Here is a 16,368-nt window from a genome sequence, read left to right on the forward strand (position 1 = left end):
ATACAGATCAACTATGTAATTGATATCACAAAAATAAGTCTAGGCTCCTTGGCTGGGTTTTTCACTGAAATGGAGTGTTATATGTGGTCAATTGCTCTTTGCTGTTATTCAAAGTGCATGTTGCATGGTATATTGTGAACTGACACCACTTGTGTATCCACATAGGTATCACAGAGGGGCCGGAAGACAGCCGCCTGTGTAACAACCCTTTACTGACCTCCAATTAATGGAAGAGTGATACTAAATATAACATCTCACAAGTGCATTGATAGATGATTTGTTCCAGGAGTTGGCACCCTATTTGCAGCCTCGATGCACCTATCCAACAACACTAACCCCCCAAGGTAAAGGTGATGGCAGCACTGCATTCTTTGCCACGGGAGAATTTCAATATACAGTGGCAACATCAGGTGGAATGTCCCAGCCCATGTTTAATAATGTTCTTTCTGATGAGCTGTAGGCTTTGATCCGATAAATGGACCACTATTTTACCTATTCCAAACTCGGGGAAATGGCTGTCATGATTTTTATGCTTTTGGATAAAACCCCATGTAATTGGTGCAATTGATGGCGCTCATGTTGCTTTAATGCCACCATTTCCACTCCATTAATGTCCAGATGGTGTGTTTGCCTGATAAGTGCATTTCACATGTCTGTGACAGATTTCTGGAGTCTGTATAAGACACATATATCCTTTGTAACAGCATCATCCCACATTTAATTAGACAAATGCAACCTGAATGAGCCCTGTACTGTTGTATATGAATTTTGTAGCATGTGTTGTTTGTATGTAGATAGGAATATTTTGTTTGACAACTGAACTCCTTTTCTATCTTCAATGTAGGAGACTCTGGATACCCCAACCGTCAGGGTTGTTGGCACCACTGTTCAAGTTCGCTTTCATGAGACCCACGGCCGGACCAGGTGGAAAGTGGAGCAGACTTTTGGCCTCCTAACGGCAATATTTTGCTATCTGGGTAAGACGGGAGTAGCCCTCCAATATGCGCTAGGAAAGGTATGGCATATAATTGTAGCTTGCTCCATGCTACAGAACATAGCAATTGAGTACAGAGGAGACCAACAGGTGCCACTGATGGAGGATCCAAGACTGGGTAATGGTGACAGTAGTGATGCTGATGGAGTAGACTTGAGACAACAGCTTATCAACAGCTTATCAACAACTTGTTCACATGATTGTAAGTATGCAATGAAAGGAGGTTACTAACCACCATTGTTTGCTGTTGTGTAGCTGTGTGGACAATGTGTATGCATGCTTAAGAGTGTAGGATTAGTGTCCGGAGGTTTGTGGGAGACGTGTTTTGAAAATGTTTCAGTGAAGCCTATCTACTGACATTGTTGTGGCTGAAGTGTCATACTTCTCTGACTTGTGAGACATTATTTATCATTGCTAAACTCTGTTTTTCATGATTTTCTTTCCAGTGTTCTTTCCCATGTCATCTACAGAGTAGACCTATTGAGTTGTTACAGCACTAGACATATGATGGTGTGACAGACACCAACATGGATGTGGAAATATTGAAGAAGTACCTGGCACGTGCTTCCTTCTGACATAATTGTCTAGTATTTTTGTTATTAGTGCTTTTCACTACTGTGATATTAATGTAGTTTGCGTTCAAGTACCAGGTTGTATCTGAATGATAAAAAAATGTGTTTCACATTGTGGTGTGCATTGTCTGAGATCACACATCCATACAAGTTATAATCTAAATTTGATCATGCTGACATACTTGACTAACAATGACTGTTGATTGAGCTGGCAACTAGTGATGATTGACTATACAATTCACTCCCTGTGATTATGTACATTGGACTACAGTTTGGCTGATACTCTGATTGTGTATATCTGTCTTGTGCAAAAGTTCATTAGCTCCTTGGCACTTAAGCTACAACATAAAAGTACTTGATTACCTAGATTTGTGACACTTTCATCATTGTGATAAAAAGGGGATGACAACATTTTGAGCTGGAAGTCAAAGTCACACCATGAGCTAGTATTGATGTGTAAAGGTATTTATTTTGACATGCAAGGTGCATAGGTGATGACATGCAATAGTGATGTGCTCATAAAAGAAAAATGGGTTGATTGGAGTTGACAGTGTTTTCTGATGAAATCTAAAAAAGCATAGCCACAGTTATCCAAGTACAAAGATCAACTTTGCACCTCCATCAGATGTGGAACAGTTTGTACGGACAGTCAACAAAGTGAACGCTCAGCACACAACTGATGATATCATGTGCACCTTTTTTTACTTGCTGGGGGTGGTGCATTGCCATCTTACTTTCCTTATGACTCTTCCCACGTTTGGGTGGGCAAACCACAACTTCAGGCTCTGAAGTACTGGGGATGCTCTGCCTGGCTAAACGTCCCTCCCTGTGGATTGTGCAGATGTTGTTGGCTCAGATGGAGTAGGCACACAGGGAGGGGTACCTTGATAACAAAATAACTGGAAGAGGCTGGTATTGATATCTCTCAGCGCCCCTATGACCATGTACATTTGTTGGTTAAAACATTCTAGTCCTACAAGGCCTGTGGCTGCTCCATGTTCCAAAGATGTTGTTTACCTGGCCCATTGCTCTCTGGAGCCCCTTGTAGGCATCGAGTACCTGGGAGAGGTTTTGGTGGGCACCTATAGCACCAGCTGATTGACTCCAGGGATCCACACGGCCCCTCCTACCACTCATACCCACACAAGCATGCATGGCTTGCAGTTGCACAGTCAAACCTGATCCTCCTTCTTCAATGACTGAGTTGTGTTCTCTCAGCTCCAGAGTGCTCAGTGTTGCTGTGCTGGTGTTTTTTCCTGTGGATGCTGTGCCTGTCAGGGTAGGGATCAGCTCAGTGTTGCTAGCTGAGGCAGGGGTTGTTGCTTTGTCCCTTCTGTACATGCTGGTGCTGTCTGCCAACCCATACCTGATGGGCCTGGTTGCTCCTCCTCATCTGAGGGTACAAAAGAGTTCTCAACAACGGTGAGCTCATTCTGGCTTGGAGTCTAAACCTGGCTGTCTTCTTCATTGGCCATGGAGGTGTTCACAGATCACTCTGTGGGTACAGAAATAGCACAGTCTATTATGTGTATGTCCATTTCACCTCAAATAGTACTCATTACGTCAATGACTGGACCAAAAAACAGTTTAAGATGAATGATTTGCCTCCTTTATCCATAATTGTAGCTATGTTTGACATGAATAATGCAACTTTTATAATTTTGTATTGGTGATCAGCTACACCTATGTGCAGAAATGACCATGTTCGTTTTTTTCTTAAGGCATGTCTACTGACATTGACTTGTAAATGACACTCTGTAGATGACACTGGTGGATTACTGTGATCCACATCTTTTAACTCCATAGTTAGATTTGATGTAAATGGTTTTGTAGGTACTTTATAGATAACGTATTTTTTGACCTTTGGTACAAAGGTCTTTTGGGATTTTAGGAAAAGTTAAAAAAACTCCTCCTCCAACCCGGCCCAACCAGGCCACCATGAAGAATGGTTTCCTGACAGCGATGGGAAGTGTAGTAGCAATATTGCTGACACTGGTGCCTGATGTTTGGAGCTCCAGCCTTGATGGGAGTTAAGGTCAAGTCAGACACCAGGCCCCAGTGTCAGACATCTTACTAGTACACTTCCAGTCACTGGCAGGTGCCCATAGGCCCAGATGAACTAGTTGAGCTGTGGCAGTAGGAGTGTTTGCTATCACACAACTCCCATCATGGTCTGTCCTACACATTCTCTTCCCACCCAGCCCCAACAGCACACCTAAAAATATGCTTTCCTGTCAGTGGGTGGAAATGTACTGACAATAATGCCTTGTTTTTTAAGCACAAGACCCTAATGGGAGTGGTGGTCATGTCAAACACAATGCATCTGTGCCAGCCATCTTGCAAATACATTTCCAGTCACTGTCAGAAACCCAATGTACATGAAAGATGGCTGACACTGAGGTGGTCAGGTAGGAATCATCTCCGACATAAACGGTCAGAGTTTTGCCTGGTACACATCATAATACGGTGGTCGGATAAATAGCAGGCTAGTGGGATGGAATGTATCTGTGGCTGCGTCGGTCGGACGATCTTTCTGACCGACATCGTAATAAGGCCCTAAGTATGAGGTTGCAGTGTTTGTTGGAGTAGGTGGTCTGGTAGTGTTTCTGGTGTTTTGATTTATGAACAGGCTGTGTTTCTCTTTCTCACTTTGCATGTACTGCAAACTGTCTTGGTAATACTACACACACCATTCCCCTTGTTGATGGTACAGTTATTTCAGGGTACAACATTTCTGCACTTTTCTAATTTGTATATGTGCAATAGGAATGAAACATAGGAATGTGTGTTGGCGCAATGATACCAACATGGTTTAATCCCCTAATATATTGCCGGTAAAATAAGTGTGAGAAAAATGCAGGCCTCATATGTGCTCATACATCTGATAATCTCTATTGGGCAGGAACTTGTGTTTCTAGTTAAATCAATTTGAAGTGACAGTTGTAATGAAGGCCAAACTGGTTGTGTCCAATACATTGCTTGCTCCTTGTAAATATATCTATTTTCTTGCAATGTTAGTTTTCTGCTGACAGTTAGAGATCAGACTGGCTCTACATTATGCACACTCTTTCCAGAACATAATATTTTTTTTACAGTCCTCTTGAGAATCTTTCATAACTCAACAGCATTGTCCATTTGTCCAAAAGTTTATTGTTTTGATGTAGTAGAAACAATGCTTTCATTTGAAGCATCGCTATAGGTGATGAAGCCCAAACACTGTCAACTAGTTGTATGACAGTAAACACTGGATGCGACAGTTGAAATACACATGAAAATAAATGTGCACCTTGGACACCCTAAGAGTATTTCTATGCTATTGAGTGAAGATGAGATTACAAGCTCCAAAAAAGAGTGCATTGAGATGAAAAATTGAAATAATTCAAATATTGTGTGTTTACCATGTCTAACAGTCATCTTTACTGATGGCTTAACAATGTTGAAATTAACATTCATAAAAATATGCACTTATAATTCGCAATCTAATGTCAATTAACTTGATAAGTCATACATACATGCTTACATGAGTCTCGATTTCATAATGGAGAGTATATAACAAATATAAAAGCTATCTTTTAATGCTTCCATTGTAATGCACCATTGAGATCAAAAAGCTTGTGCAAAGGTGTCATAATACAACGTACATAAATGAAAAGTCCTATACTGTTGCTTTACAGTGAGTGGAAACTAGTTTTATTGGAGCGGTAATGATTATATGCTGCATAGAACTGTTTTACATATACGTACTTGCTGAAACTAAGTAATAAGCCACATTTTGGATCGAACACTTCTATGCAATGACTTATGACAGCTTATATAAATCTTGCTTATTTGACATAAATGCTTAATTGAATTTATTTTGCTTGGATCTAATTGTGCATTTGTTATTAATAAGAATTGCATTACTTAATATACATTACATGATATTCCCGTTTGGACTGCAGGATTATGTTTTTCCCGTTCATGCAACTTTTTCTGTTCTTTCACGTAGGATTCTTAAAGCCTAAAGGATACTTTTTCAACACTTTGACATGGTTTTCTGTGTGAGAACCTGAACTCTTGACACTAGTACATGTAAAGCAACATTGAGTTGTTCTTTGAGGCTTGACCTGTGTGCCGGGATCAGACGATTGATTCCCATGGATGGTATGGAATATTCTCTAATGTGACTTCTTTTTCACCTGGTGTGCGGAAGATGGTCAAATAAGTGACTGTCTATTGTAGAGTAATGTTTGATGTCACCTCTGGATGAAGCAAGTAGTATATTATTGAAAGGACCCTTGGTGGAGCATATTCGTAGCTAGAGCTTGTGGCGCCCGGGGCTATCCCTCAAATTGCCGCCCCCGGGGGGGGGGGGTTGTAGTGCTGGGGAAAAAGGACGTTGAACTCTTGAAACAGGTCAGAGAGACACGTAGTATCGCTTCTGATAGTTACCTCGATCATGCAAGTTACATGCACATACATGACACGGTCCAAGGCTACACAGTTGAATACACTATATAAGGGCTACAGTATGAATTAGCTTCCAGTGTAGTAGTGTGATGTTTAAAAAAAATGTCCTCTACTCAATTTGTTTGACACCAGGGTTATATTAATGTAGAGCGGGAACAATGGGGTGCTGTAGGATGTTTTCACGATACAGAAAAGGGGGTGGTGATGAACAGAGTGTCTGAATTAAGCAGACCACTCTTACCCAGTCCAAAGATCAGGGCTTGATCCATCACCGTTATTTATCTCACTGCCCCATCCCAGCTCAGAACCTGGCTATATGCAAATTAGTCTGTCCCTGGCCCAGTGCATCATGGGAACAGGGCAGACCAAACTACCAAGCCAATTCTTCACCAGAAAGGAGACAAGCTACCGGGGACCGGTTTCTGGCATTTCAGCCTCTTTGGCCCGGCTTGCTTGAATCCTGATGGAGCAGTGAGAAAGGGACTCATGTCTGAGTATACCCTGCCACACCTATAGTGGCCAAAAACGATACAGAAAAGGGGGTGGTGATGAACAGAGTGTCTGAATTAAGCAGACCACTCTTACCCAGTCCAAAGATCAGGGCTTGATCCATCACCGTTATTTATCTCACTGCCCCATCCCAGCTCAGAACCTGGCTATATGCAAATTAGTCTGTCCCTGGCCCAGTGCATCATGGGAACAGGGCAGACCAAACTACCAAGCCAATTCTTCACCAGAAAGGAGACAAGCTACCGGGGACCGGTTTCTGGCATTTCAGCCTCTTCGGCCCGGCTTGCTTGAATCCTGATGGAGCAGTGAGAAAGGGACTCATGTCTGAGTATACCCTGCCACACCTATAGTGGCCAAAAACGATACAGAAAAGGGGGTGGTGATGAACAGAGTGTCTGAATTAAGCAGACCACTCTTACCCAGTCCAAAGATCAGGGCTTGATCCATCACCGTTATTTATCTCACTGCCCCATCCCAGCTCAGAACCTGGCTATATGCAAATTAGTCTGTCCCTGGCCCAGTGCATCATGGGAACAGGGCAGACCAAACTACCAAGCCAATTCTTCACCAGAAAGGAGACAAGCTACCGGGGACCGGTTTCTGGCATTTCAGCCTCTTCGGCCCGGCTTGCTTGAATCCTGATGGAGCAGTGAGAAAGGGACTCATGTCTGAGAATACCCTGTCACACCTATAGTGGCCAAAAACGATACAGAAAAGGGGGTGGTGATGAACAGAGTGTCTGAATTAAGCAGACCACTCTTACCCAGTCCAAAGATCAGGGCTTGATCCATCACCGTTATTTATCTCACTGCCCCATCCCAGCTCAGAACCTGGCTATATGCAAATTAGTCTGTCCCTGGCCCAGTGCATCATGGGAACAGGGCAGACCAAACTACCAAGCCAATTCTTCACCAGAAAGGAGACAAGCTACCGGGGACCGGTTTCTGGCATTTCAGCCTCTTCGGCCCGGCTTGCTTGAATCCTGATGGAGCAGTGAGAAAGGGACTCATGTCTGAGTATACCCTGCCACACCTATAGTGGCCAAAAACGATACAGAAAAGGGGGTGGTGATGAACAGAGTGTCTGAATTAAGCAGACCACTCTTACCCAGTCCAAAGATCAGGGCTTGATCCATCACCGTTATTTATCTCACTGCCCCATCCCAGCTCAGAACCTGGCTATATGCAAATTAGTCTGTCCCTGGCCCAGTGCATCATGGGAACAGGGCAGACCAAACTACCAAGCCAATTCTTCACCAGAAAGGAGACGGCTGTAATGCCAGAAACCGGTCCCCGGAAGCTTGTTTCCTTTCCAGTAAAGAATTGGCTTGGTAGTTTGGTCTGCCCTGTTCCCATGATGCACTGGGCCAGGGACAGACTAATTTGCATGTAGCCAGGTTCTGAACTGGGATGGTGCAGTGAGCTAAAAAACGGTGATGGATCAAGCCCTGATCTGTTGACTGGGTAGGAGTGTTCTGATTAACTCAGATACTCTGTCCATCACCACCCCCTTTTTTGAAAGTAGGATGTTTTCAAGTCATTCAAATTTTTGAATGCCCTAAATGTTCACTGAAAGATGAGCTAAGTCAGCGGTGGCCATCAATACGCGGCTGGGACAGCAATGCGTGATCCATGATACAGTTTCAGAATATGTGTATAGTATATATTTACATGCCGCAAATCTAAATAGGACTCATTTACATATCAGTTACTTTGAAAATATGGCAGGAATCTGGAGCTGCATCCACAAAAATATGGATTTGCTGCACTTTCCACATTATCCGCAATCTGCTATATAAATTGCAGATCTCTACATAAAACGTTTCTAGCTCAAATGCATCATAAGTTGGTGCCATACAGTTTCCAGCTGTTGAAGAACATTTTATTGACCAGATGCCACCAGTGCTAAAGCTGGCCCTGAGCTGCACAGTCTGTGCAGGAAGACTTTGTGTGGTGCGTCATCAGCTCTGTGGTCAGGGCATGAGGCCGCCTCCTTGTTGACAGGTATGTTGGGATATACAAATGACAGGACACGGACTTCTTTGCTAACCATCCAAGTGCCAGAGGAATGCGTTTTTAGCTTTTTCACTAACCTGCGCACATCACCATGCGCTAAACCAAAGCAACCCTGGTGTGCAGGGGTAACATCTGGCCAGATCACAACCAAACCCTCCTTGAGTGTCACACACTTCCCACTGCAATGAATTGCAGGACAGCTCTGATCCCAGTATTCGAATGCACCCCCTCATTTGTCATTCTGTCACACTGTATTTTCATTTCAGAATAACCAACAATAAGGTGTGATGAGATGTTGCAATGCAGATACATAGCATGAGCAAAGCTTAAAACCATCAAAACATGGGTGGGGGCGTGGCTTGCGCACCGCTGCGTGATGGCGAGTTGCGCTTGAGCTCCAGGGCGATTGAGGTCCGTTGGAGGTTTTCACCCGCTTTCAAGTTCCCCTCTTCAGCGCAAAAGCTATCCTGGACTTGGGACTATGCCGAGAGCCGTTTGGACGCATTTCCATCGGATTCCGGCTGCGGCTGTGTGACTTCTGACAGGCTGCGGTGACGCTCGTTATCTTTACGGGCGGCCGCCATCTTACCTGCTTGTGACGAAGATCGGCATTTCTCCTCAGAAACGTCGACATGAATACAATCTTGCCGGTTCAGCGAGATATCAGGTGCAATTGAATACATTTGGTTGCTTTTTGACTTTTTATTCTTCTCTTTTTTTTTTCGTGCTGCTTGGCTGGTTATTTTGTTGCTATTTATCCTTCATACGTTTTGGATTACTTCAGTGCAGTGTTTTGAAGTCAGAGCTGCATTTCACTTACGCTTGGTGACTCTGATTTGGCCTTTTGGTTTCTGGAAGGCTCTTTTGTTAAAATCCTGCGACTACATTCCATATAAGTCCGCCTTTTTTGTTTCTTTGGCTTTGCTTGCTTTCAGTACTTTTCTCTGTGGCTGTTGATCCATGGCTAGAACTATGGGCCGTTCCTCAACTAATAAAGACTCAAAAGATTCTGGTCCCTCTCTTAAAAGACTTAAACCATTGTTTCCTACGCCTGAGTCTTCTCAATCAGACACCAATACCACTCTTGACGCAATTTTAACGCGCCTTAATGAGGTTCATGATATTGCGCAGTCAACAAAGACTAACACAGATTTATTGCAAGTGGAGGTGTCCGCTATCAGAAATGACTTCAAGGCCCTCTCTATTCGTGTTTCGGCCACGGAGACACGTATCAGTGGTGCAGAGGATAATATGCAGAAACAATCCAGGTCTCTTATCCACTTAAAGCGCTCAATGGCGGCATTGCGAAAGGATCTCACTGAGCAGGAGGATCGTAATAGCAGATCTAATCTGCGCATTTTTGGTTTGCCGGAAGATGCGGAGAAAGCATCTTCTTCTATGATTGATTTTTTTATACCAATGGATTCCTTCTACTCTACAAATATCATTTCAAAGAGACTTTGAATTAGAAAGGGCACATCGTGTCCCCACTTTTCGTTCTAAATCTGCAACACAGCCAAGAGCGATAATTTTTAAACCACTGCTTCATCAACACACAGAGCAGATTCTTGCTCACATGTGGAAAGTTAAAGCTGTTTCCTGGGAAGGTCATCAAATTTCAATCTCTCAGGACTTCGCCAGGGATACAGTCATAAGGAGGAAGGGCTTTCTTAATCTTCGGAAACGTCTTTCTGAGCTGAACATCCCCTTTTCCTTTTCTGGACCATCGAAATTTCGTATTACCTTCAAGGGTCGTTCCAGAATTTTCGATGAACCCGCAGATCTAGCTTCTTTCTTAGACAATCAGATGGAACTGCAGTTGGAGCTTCAAATGGCAGCTTCGCTTGATCCTGGTGCCTCTGGCACTTGAAGTGTATACTTATGCCTCCTCTGTTCTCTCTTCTTTTTCAGAATGCTTGATTTAGTTTTCATGTAAAATTTGTATGGTGGTTTTCTCCTCCTTTATTGCTAGTATATTGGTGCTGTCTGTTTGTGGCTCTACCAATTGAGTTTTGATTTTTGTTACCTTCTTTTTCTCTGTATGTTGTTCTTCCTTCTTCCTCTCTGGAATAGCTGTCTACGCTCTGTCTTTCCCTCACTCGTTGGAATTTTATCGCTTTCTCATGTCGTTCCTATTCCTGCTCTTCTTTTTGTGTTGTTCGTAGGCCTGCCTGTCTGGCCCTGGTATGGTTCTTCTGCTCTTGTTTTTCGTCTTTTATTTCCTTCTTTTTTCTGTAAGTTCCTCCCTCTCCCCTATTATTTTTCTGTGTGTGCCTTGTCTCTTCTTTTCTCTCTGTCTCCAGTTACGGTTCTTATTCCTTTTAATGTTTCTTTTCTCCGTCTCCGTGGGCTCTTTGTGGTATATAAATAAATAATACCGGATCTATTTTTGTCTAGGCATAGCAATAACAGATAGCTCAATAAATAAGAGTCAAGATTCGAGGTAGTAGGAGTTTTGCAGGTTTATTACAGCATAAAGGACAGGAACGGGACAACCTGCATAGGAATAGGATGGCAGGGCCCAGCAGCTGCCGAGGCTGGATCTGGGATGAGCGCGCTAACATTTAATAACAATACACGATCATATATACTAAAACAGTTGCATTACAATACATACGATAGGCGGAGCAGTGGGTGTGGTCAATAGCAGTCGCGAAAGATAAGGGTGAAAGTAGGTGTAACAGAGGCGTATACATAGACATGTGATGCAAACGTAACAGAATATGTCATGAATGGGGTGGAAACATGGAGGGGGCTACCTAAGGAGCCGGGACCTCTGACCTAATGGTGCGCGCAAACTGGCAATGACGTGTTACTAGGAGAAGCTGGGGGCTACGAACTCTGTGCTAGGAGCAGAGACTGAAGTCTGGAGAGTCAGGGCGACATGTACCTAAACAGTATCTAGTATCTGATGTTTAGAGAACATGTTGATATGAACTAAGAGTCAGGAGGGGAGAGGCTAACGGACTCTAAGACTGGAGCATGCATTATTCTACATGTAGTGCGTGATGAAGAATATTAAATGACCATTAAATGCAGTATTTCTCTAACATGGAGACGTAAAGGCTAGATAATGACGGAAACTATTGATGCGATTCAGTAGCTTAGGAATGCAGAGAAGGAGGACTGAACTGATAACTGGAATCATAACATACTCTTGGCAGACTCAGAGGCAGAGCCAGGCTGAACCGGGCACTGCAAGGCAGGAAGTAAGTGAAGGGTCAGGAACACAGGTGGGGGCTGTATCTCTCCTCAGCGAGGCTCAGGAGACAGGAGCTGAATCTGGTGTCCAGGCCCTTTTGAGGCCTAGAAACGGGAACTTTACAATGAAATAACGTGCACACTGAGAAACGTGGCAATGTAACTTTAAAGAGGCCTGATATTCGTAGTATTCACGAGAACTGGAAACTGGCATACTAGAGGTGGACACAAATATAATTGCGTCTTTAATCGAACATGGGGAATACATATGCATATTAATCATGCACACATAACATATGATGGAGGACTCGTAGGGATACAGAACATGGCAAAATTTACTTTTCCACATTCCCTCCTTGTCACTACGTTTCCATCAGGAAACATCAATATTCATGATACCATCTATCATTTCATACAGTATCATTTGCTCGTCTCGAATTTTCTTGGAACGGGATTTAGAACGGGGCTTGGGACTAGGAATACAAGAGGTAGCACAAATGCCGCAAATCGCAGGGCCACATTGTATACAGAGGCAGCAGCTGAATATGATCGCTACTGCAATACCTAGAAAGGACAAGACTTTCCATCCCCAAGCGGAAATTATATTCCAGAACCAACCGGACCATGTCCAGATGCCTGGGTCTTGGTGTAACAGATGGGCAATTTTATGGAGTCTGGTTATAGCTGAATAAACAGACGGCGCGTTATTAGGAATGAAAATGCAGCAAATAGATCCGATGACACTACAGGCCCCGCCCCTATCGGCCAATATGACGTCAAGGACGAGACGATTCTGTAAAACGACAAATCTCATAGCAGATTGCTCTTCAGTTAAGTTACCTAGAGCAGAGGCAGTCTCATTGACTACTGCTTCAAGGGTTCTGGTTAACCTACGGATTAGCTTACTATTCTGGATAGGTCCTATAAAGAAGAAGAAACCTCTATTGAAATCTGTATACTGTTCTAGAGCAGTTTCAGTATAATCGACAATTGGGGACTCAATCTCCCTTCTATGTCTAAGGTGTACTAGACGTGTGTTTCTGTGATAATCAGATGGGGCTAGGAAAACAGGTGGCAGTAGGAAGGCAATGTAACAGGTTCCCTCCCAATCGAGGGGCAGACGAACATATGCGGTCTGACCACAAATAAAATAAGAATGACGTGAAGCTTTGAAAATAGATTTCCCACTGTCACTATATTTGACAATAGTAGTACAATCGCTATGTCCTACATGTACAGAACCATTATTTCTAACACATAATTCGCCTTTTACTGGTAGTACTGAAATAGCAGGTAAGTCTGGAGTGGAATCAGACTGAACATTCAGGACCATGAAATTCGAAGAATAATTACCTAAATTGTAAACTTCGTTTTCTAGATCTAACCCTGTTCTGTGGGGAAGACCTTGCTTGTCTGGGAAACATGTACTGTTAAGAAAAGACATATCTGTTGAAGATGACGTTAACGTGGACCATGCTCCACACGAACCATTATGTGAAAATGGATAAGGGAAGAGTGGCAGAACTCCCTTCGGGGTCTGGAAAGGGGGGAGTCGACCACACACCCAACAATTAGTGGCATTGCTGGTCTGGTGTGAATAATGTAACATGCGGATAAAGGAATTGTTACGCATAGCGAGGCGGTAAGAGAGTTCATGAGGAGGCAGATCACTAAACGTGTGCTCTACTGTAACATTAGAAGACTTATTTACATGAGAAATTGGAAAATACAGATAAAACGCATAACTGGTGCAGGAAATCATAATACTGAGAAATAATATGAAACATAGAAAAACGATACATCGGATTGAGTTTTGACTAACTCTCTCACTATTGGGGTCTATTTTATACATGTCAGAAACCGGTCTAACCGTTTCACCTAGGGGAGGACTTAGACAATCAAACTGGCTGACTTATTTTACTAGACCTTAACTTAAGCTTATACTCCTGTTGCGGAGTTTTCTCTAACAGGGAGGGTGCAGTATCATTGTCTTTTGCGGGACAGTCCTTAAGAATAGTACTTTGGCAGTCCTTTAAATGCTCGGAAATGTTCTTTGAAATTGGTTTCAATCCATAAAATTTCTTGATGTGCGAAAGATGCACCCAGCCTTTGCGTCCCTCCAACTTCACGGCTGGGCGGGTGGCCAGGAGGACCTGTCGGGGCTCCTTCCAGCGAGGCTCCAGCGGACTTGAGCGATCGAAATTTCGCACTAGGACCATGGATCCGGGAACGATTTCATGCGGTGCCACCTCGGTATTGTCTGGAAATGCGGCGGCAACCTGTGAACGACAAGAGTTGAGGGCAGACATCAAGGAAGCTAGGTAATCTGTCAGCATATTACTTGAAACATCGGTAATACTTCGGGGTCTAGGAGTACCCCACATGTTAGGGGGGCGGCCGAAAACGACCTCATACGGGGACAGACCTGATCTGGAATTTGCGACCATGCGCATATAGAACAGGGCAACCGGCAGAGCTACTAGCCAGTCCACACCTTTCTCTTGACAAACTTTTGCAATTCGAATTTTCAGGGTCTGATTATGTCTCTCTACGAGACCGGCTGCTTCAGGATGGCGTACACAATGGAACTTCCACTGGTACCCTAACAAAAGGGAAACATGTTTCATCAACTCAGATGAGAATGGCTGGCCGTTGTCAGAATATACGACCCTAGGGAGTCCGTAACGGGGGAAGAACTCACGAACCAACTGCTTGGCAGTGGTCGCGGCTGTGTAATCTGGGGCTGGATATGCCTCCGTCCACCTGGACAAAGCGCATACAACTACAAGGGCATACTTGAAACCTCGACATCGCTCCATCTGAATGTAATCCATCTGGAGGACTTCAAAAGGGTGGTCAGGGGGCTGGAAACCACCTTGTTCCACCGGGACACTTTTACCTGGATTAAACTGACAACATATCATACAGGTACGGACTTTCTGCTTGGCTGCGGCTCGTAAATGCTTGTTGAACCAAATATTCTGGATACTGTCTAACATAGATTTTTCTCCTAAATGTGCTGGACTATGTACGGTATTGATAATGACTTGAACCATAGAGTCGGGGAGAAACCATGTGGCTCTACCCTTTGTTAACCATCCTTGATCTGTCTGGACCCCTCCTTGTTCGGACCATTTCTTGATTTTATCGGGAGTAGCATGTAACTGGATATCTATGACATCTTGAGTAGGGTCTTTGACTGTCATACAGGTAGTTGGATCTGGAGTGTATGTCAGTGTCTTATTTACTGGAACGTTTGGTGTCTGTGCTGTAAGCTTGGCTGTGCGATCTGCTAGATCATTACCTTGAGAAATAGTGTCAGTAACTTTCGTATGTGCTTTGCACTTCATGATAGCAATAGATGTCGGTAAATGTATGGCATCTAACAGAGCCTGAATAAGGAGACCATGCTGAATCTTGGTTCCATGAGAAGTCATGAAACCTCTCTCCTGCCAGAGCACTCCGAAGTCGTGTACAACTCCAAATGCGTAACGTGAATCGTTGTAAACATTAACTTTCAGGTTCTTGGCGTGTATGCAGGCTTGTGTCAGAGCAACTAGCTCTGCTGCTTGAGCAGACAGGGTGTCAATACGGTGTGTTTCAATAACTTCAGTGTCGGTAGTCACTGCATACGCGGCTACTAGTTCTCCTGTACTTGTTCTCATACATGAACCATCCACATAAAGTGTCAGGTCTGGATCTGGTAATGGAATATCTGTCAGATCTTGTCTTGGCTTTGTCATGATGTTAACTACTTCCACACAGTCGTGTGTGGCAGAATTCGAAGTAACTGATGGTAACAATGTAGCAGGATTTAAAACGTTGCAGCGTCTGATTTCTATGTGTGGCTGGAACAGTGTCAATTCATAACCTGTTAAACGTGCAATTGTCAAGTGCTGAGTTTGTGTTCGGTTTAAAAGAACTTCCACGGAGTGTGGAACTTGTACTGTCAGGGAGTGTCCTAACACTATGGAATCACTTTGTCGGATAGCTAGTGCAGTGGCTGCAACTGACTTGAGGCACGCAGGCAGAGCCTGGGCTACAGGATGTAATGTGCTCGAAAAATAAGCACAAGGTTTGTATTGTCCTGCTTGATCTTGTGTGAGGACAGATAATGCTGTACCTTCACGTTCAGTGACGAAAAGTGTAAAAGGCTTACTGTAGTTCGGTGTTGCTAGAACTGGAGCTTGACATAAGGCTTTCTTTAACTCATTGAAACTAAGTGTATGTTCAGATGTCCAAGGGAGAACAGTCGATACGGCTGCCTCCTGTGTCGTTAACTGTATCAGTGGTTTAGCTAGAAATGCATACTGAGGAATCCATTGTCTGCAGTAAGAAGTGAGGCCAATAAAAGCACGTACCTCCTTCTGGGTCTTGGGCTGAGGAAGACTCGCTATTAACTGGATACGGTCTGGTGTCAACTGTCTACCCCTCTTGGACAGTAAGTGTCCTAAGTAGACCACTTGCTGGACACAGAATTGAAGCTTCGAAGGGGACACCTTGTGTCCCATCTCGGCTAGGAAATACAAGACTGTAAGTGAGGCTCGCTCGCAAGCACGTTCAGAACGGGCTGTGATCAGTAGATCATCGACATACTGGAGCAGGGCAGTGTCAGTTGGCATGTGAA

The sequence above is a fragment of the Lissotriton helveticus genome, chromosome 4_1, assembly GCF_964261635.1.
Source record: "Lissotriton helveticus chromosome 4_1, aLisHel1.1, whole genome shotgun sequence".
Lineage (NCBI taxonomy): Eukaryota > Metazoa > Chordata > Amphibia > Caudata > Salamandridae > Lissotriton > Lissotriton helveticus.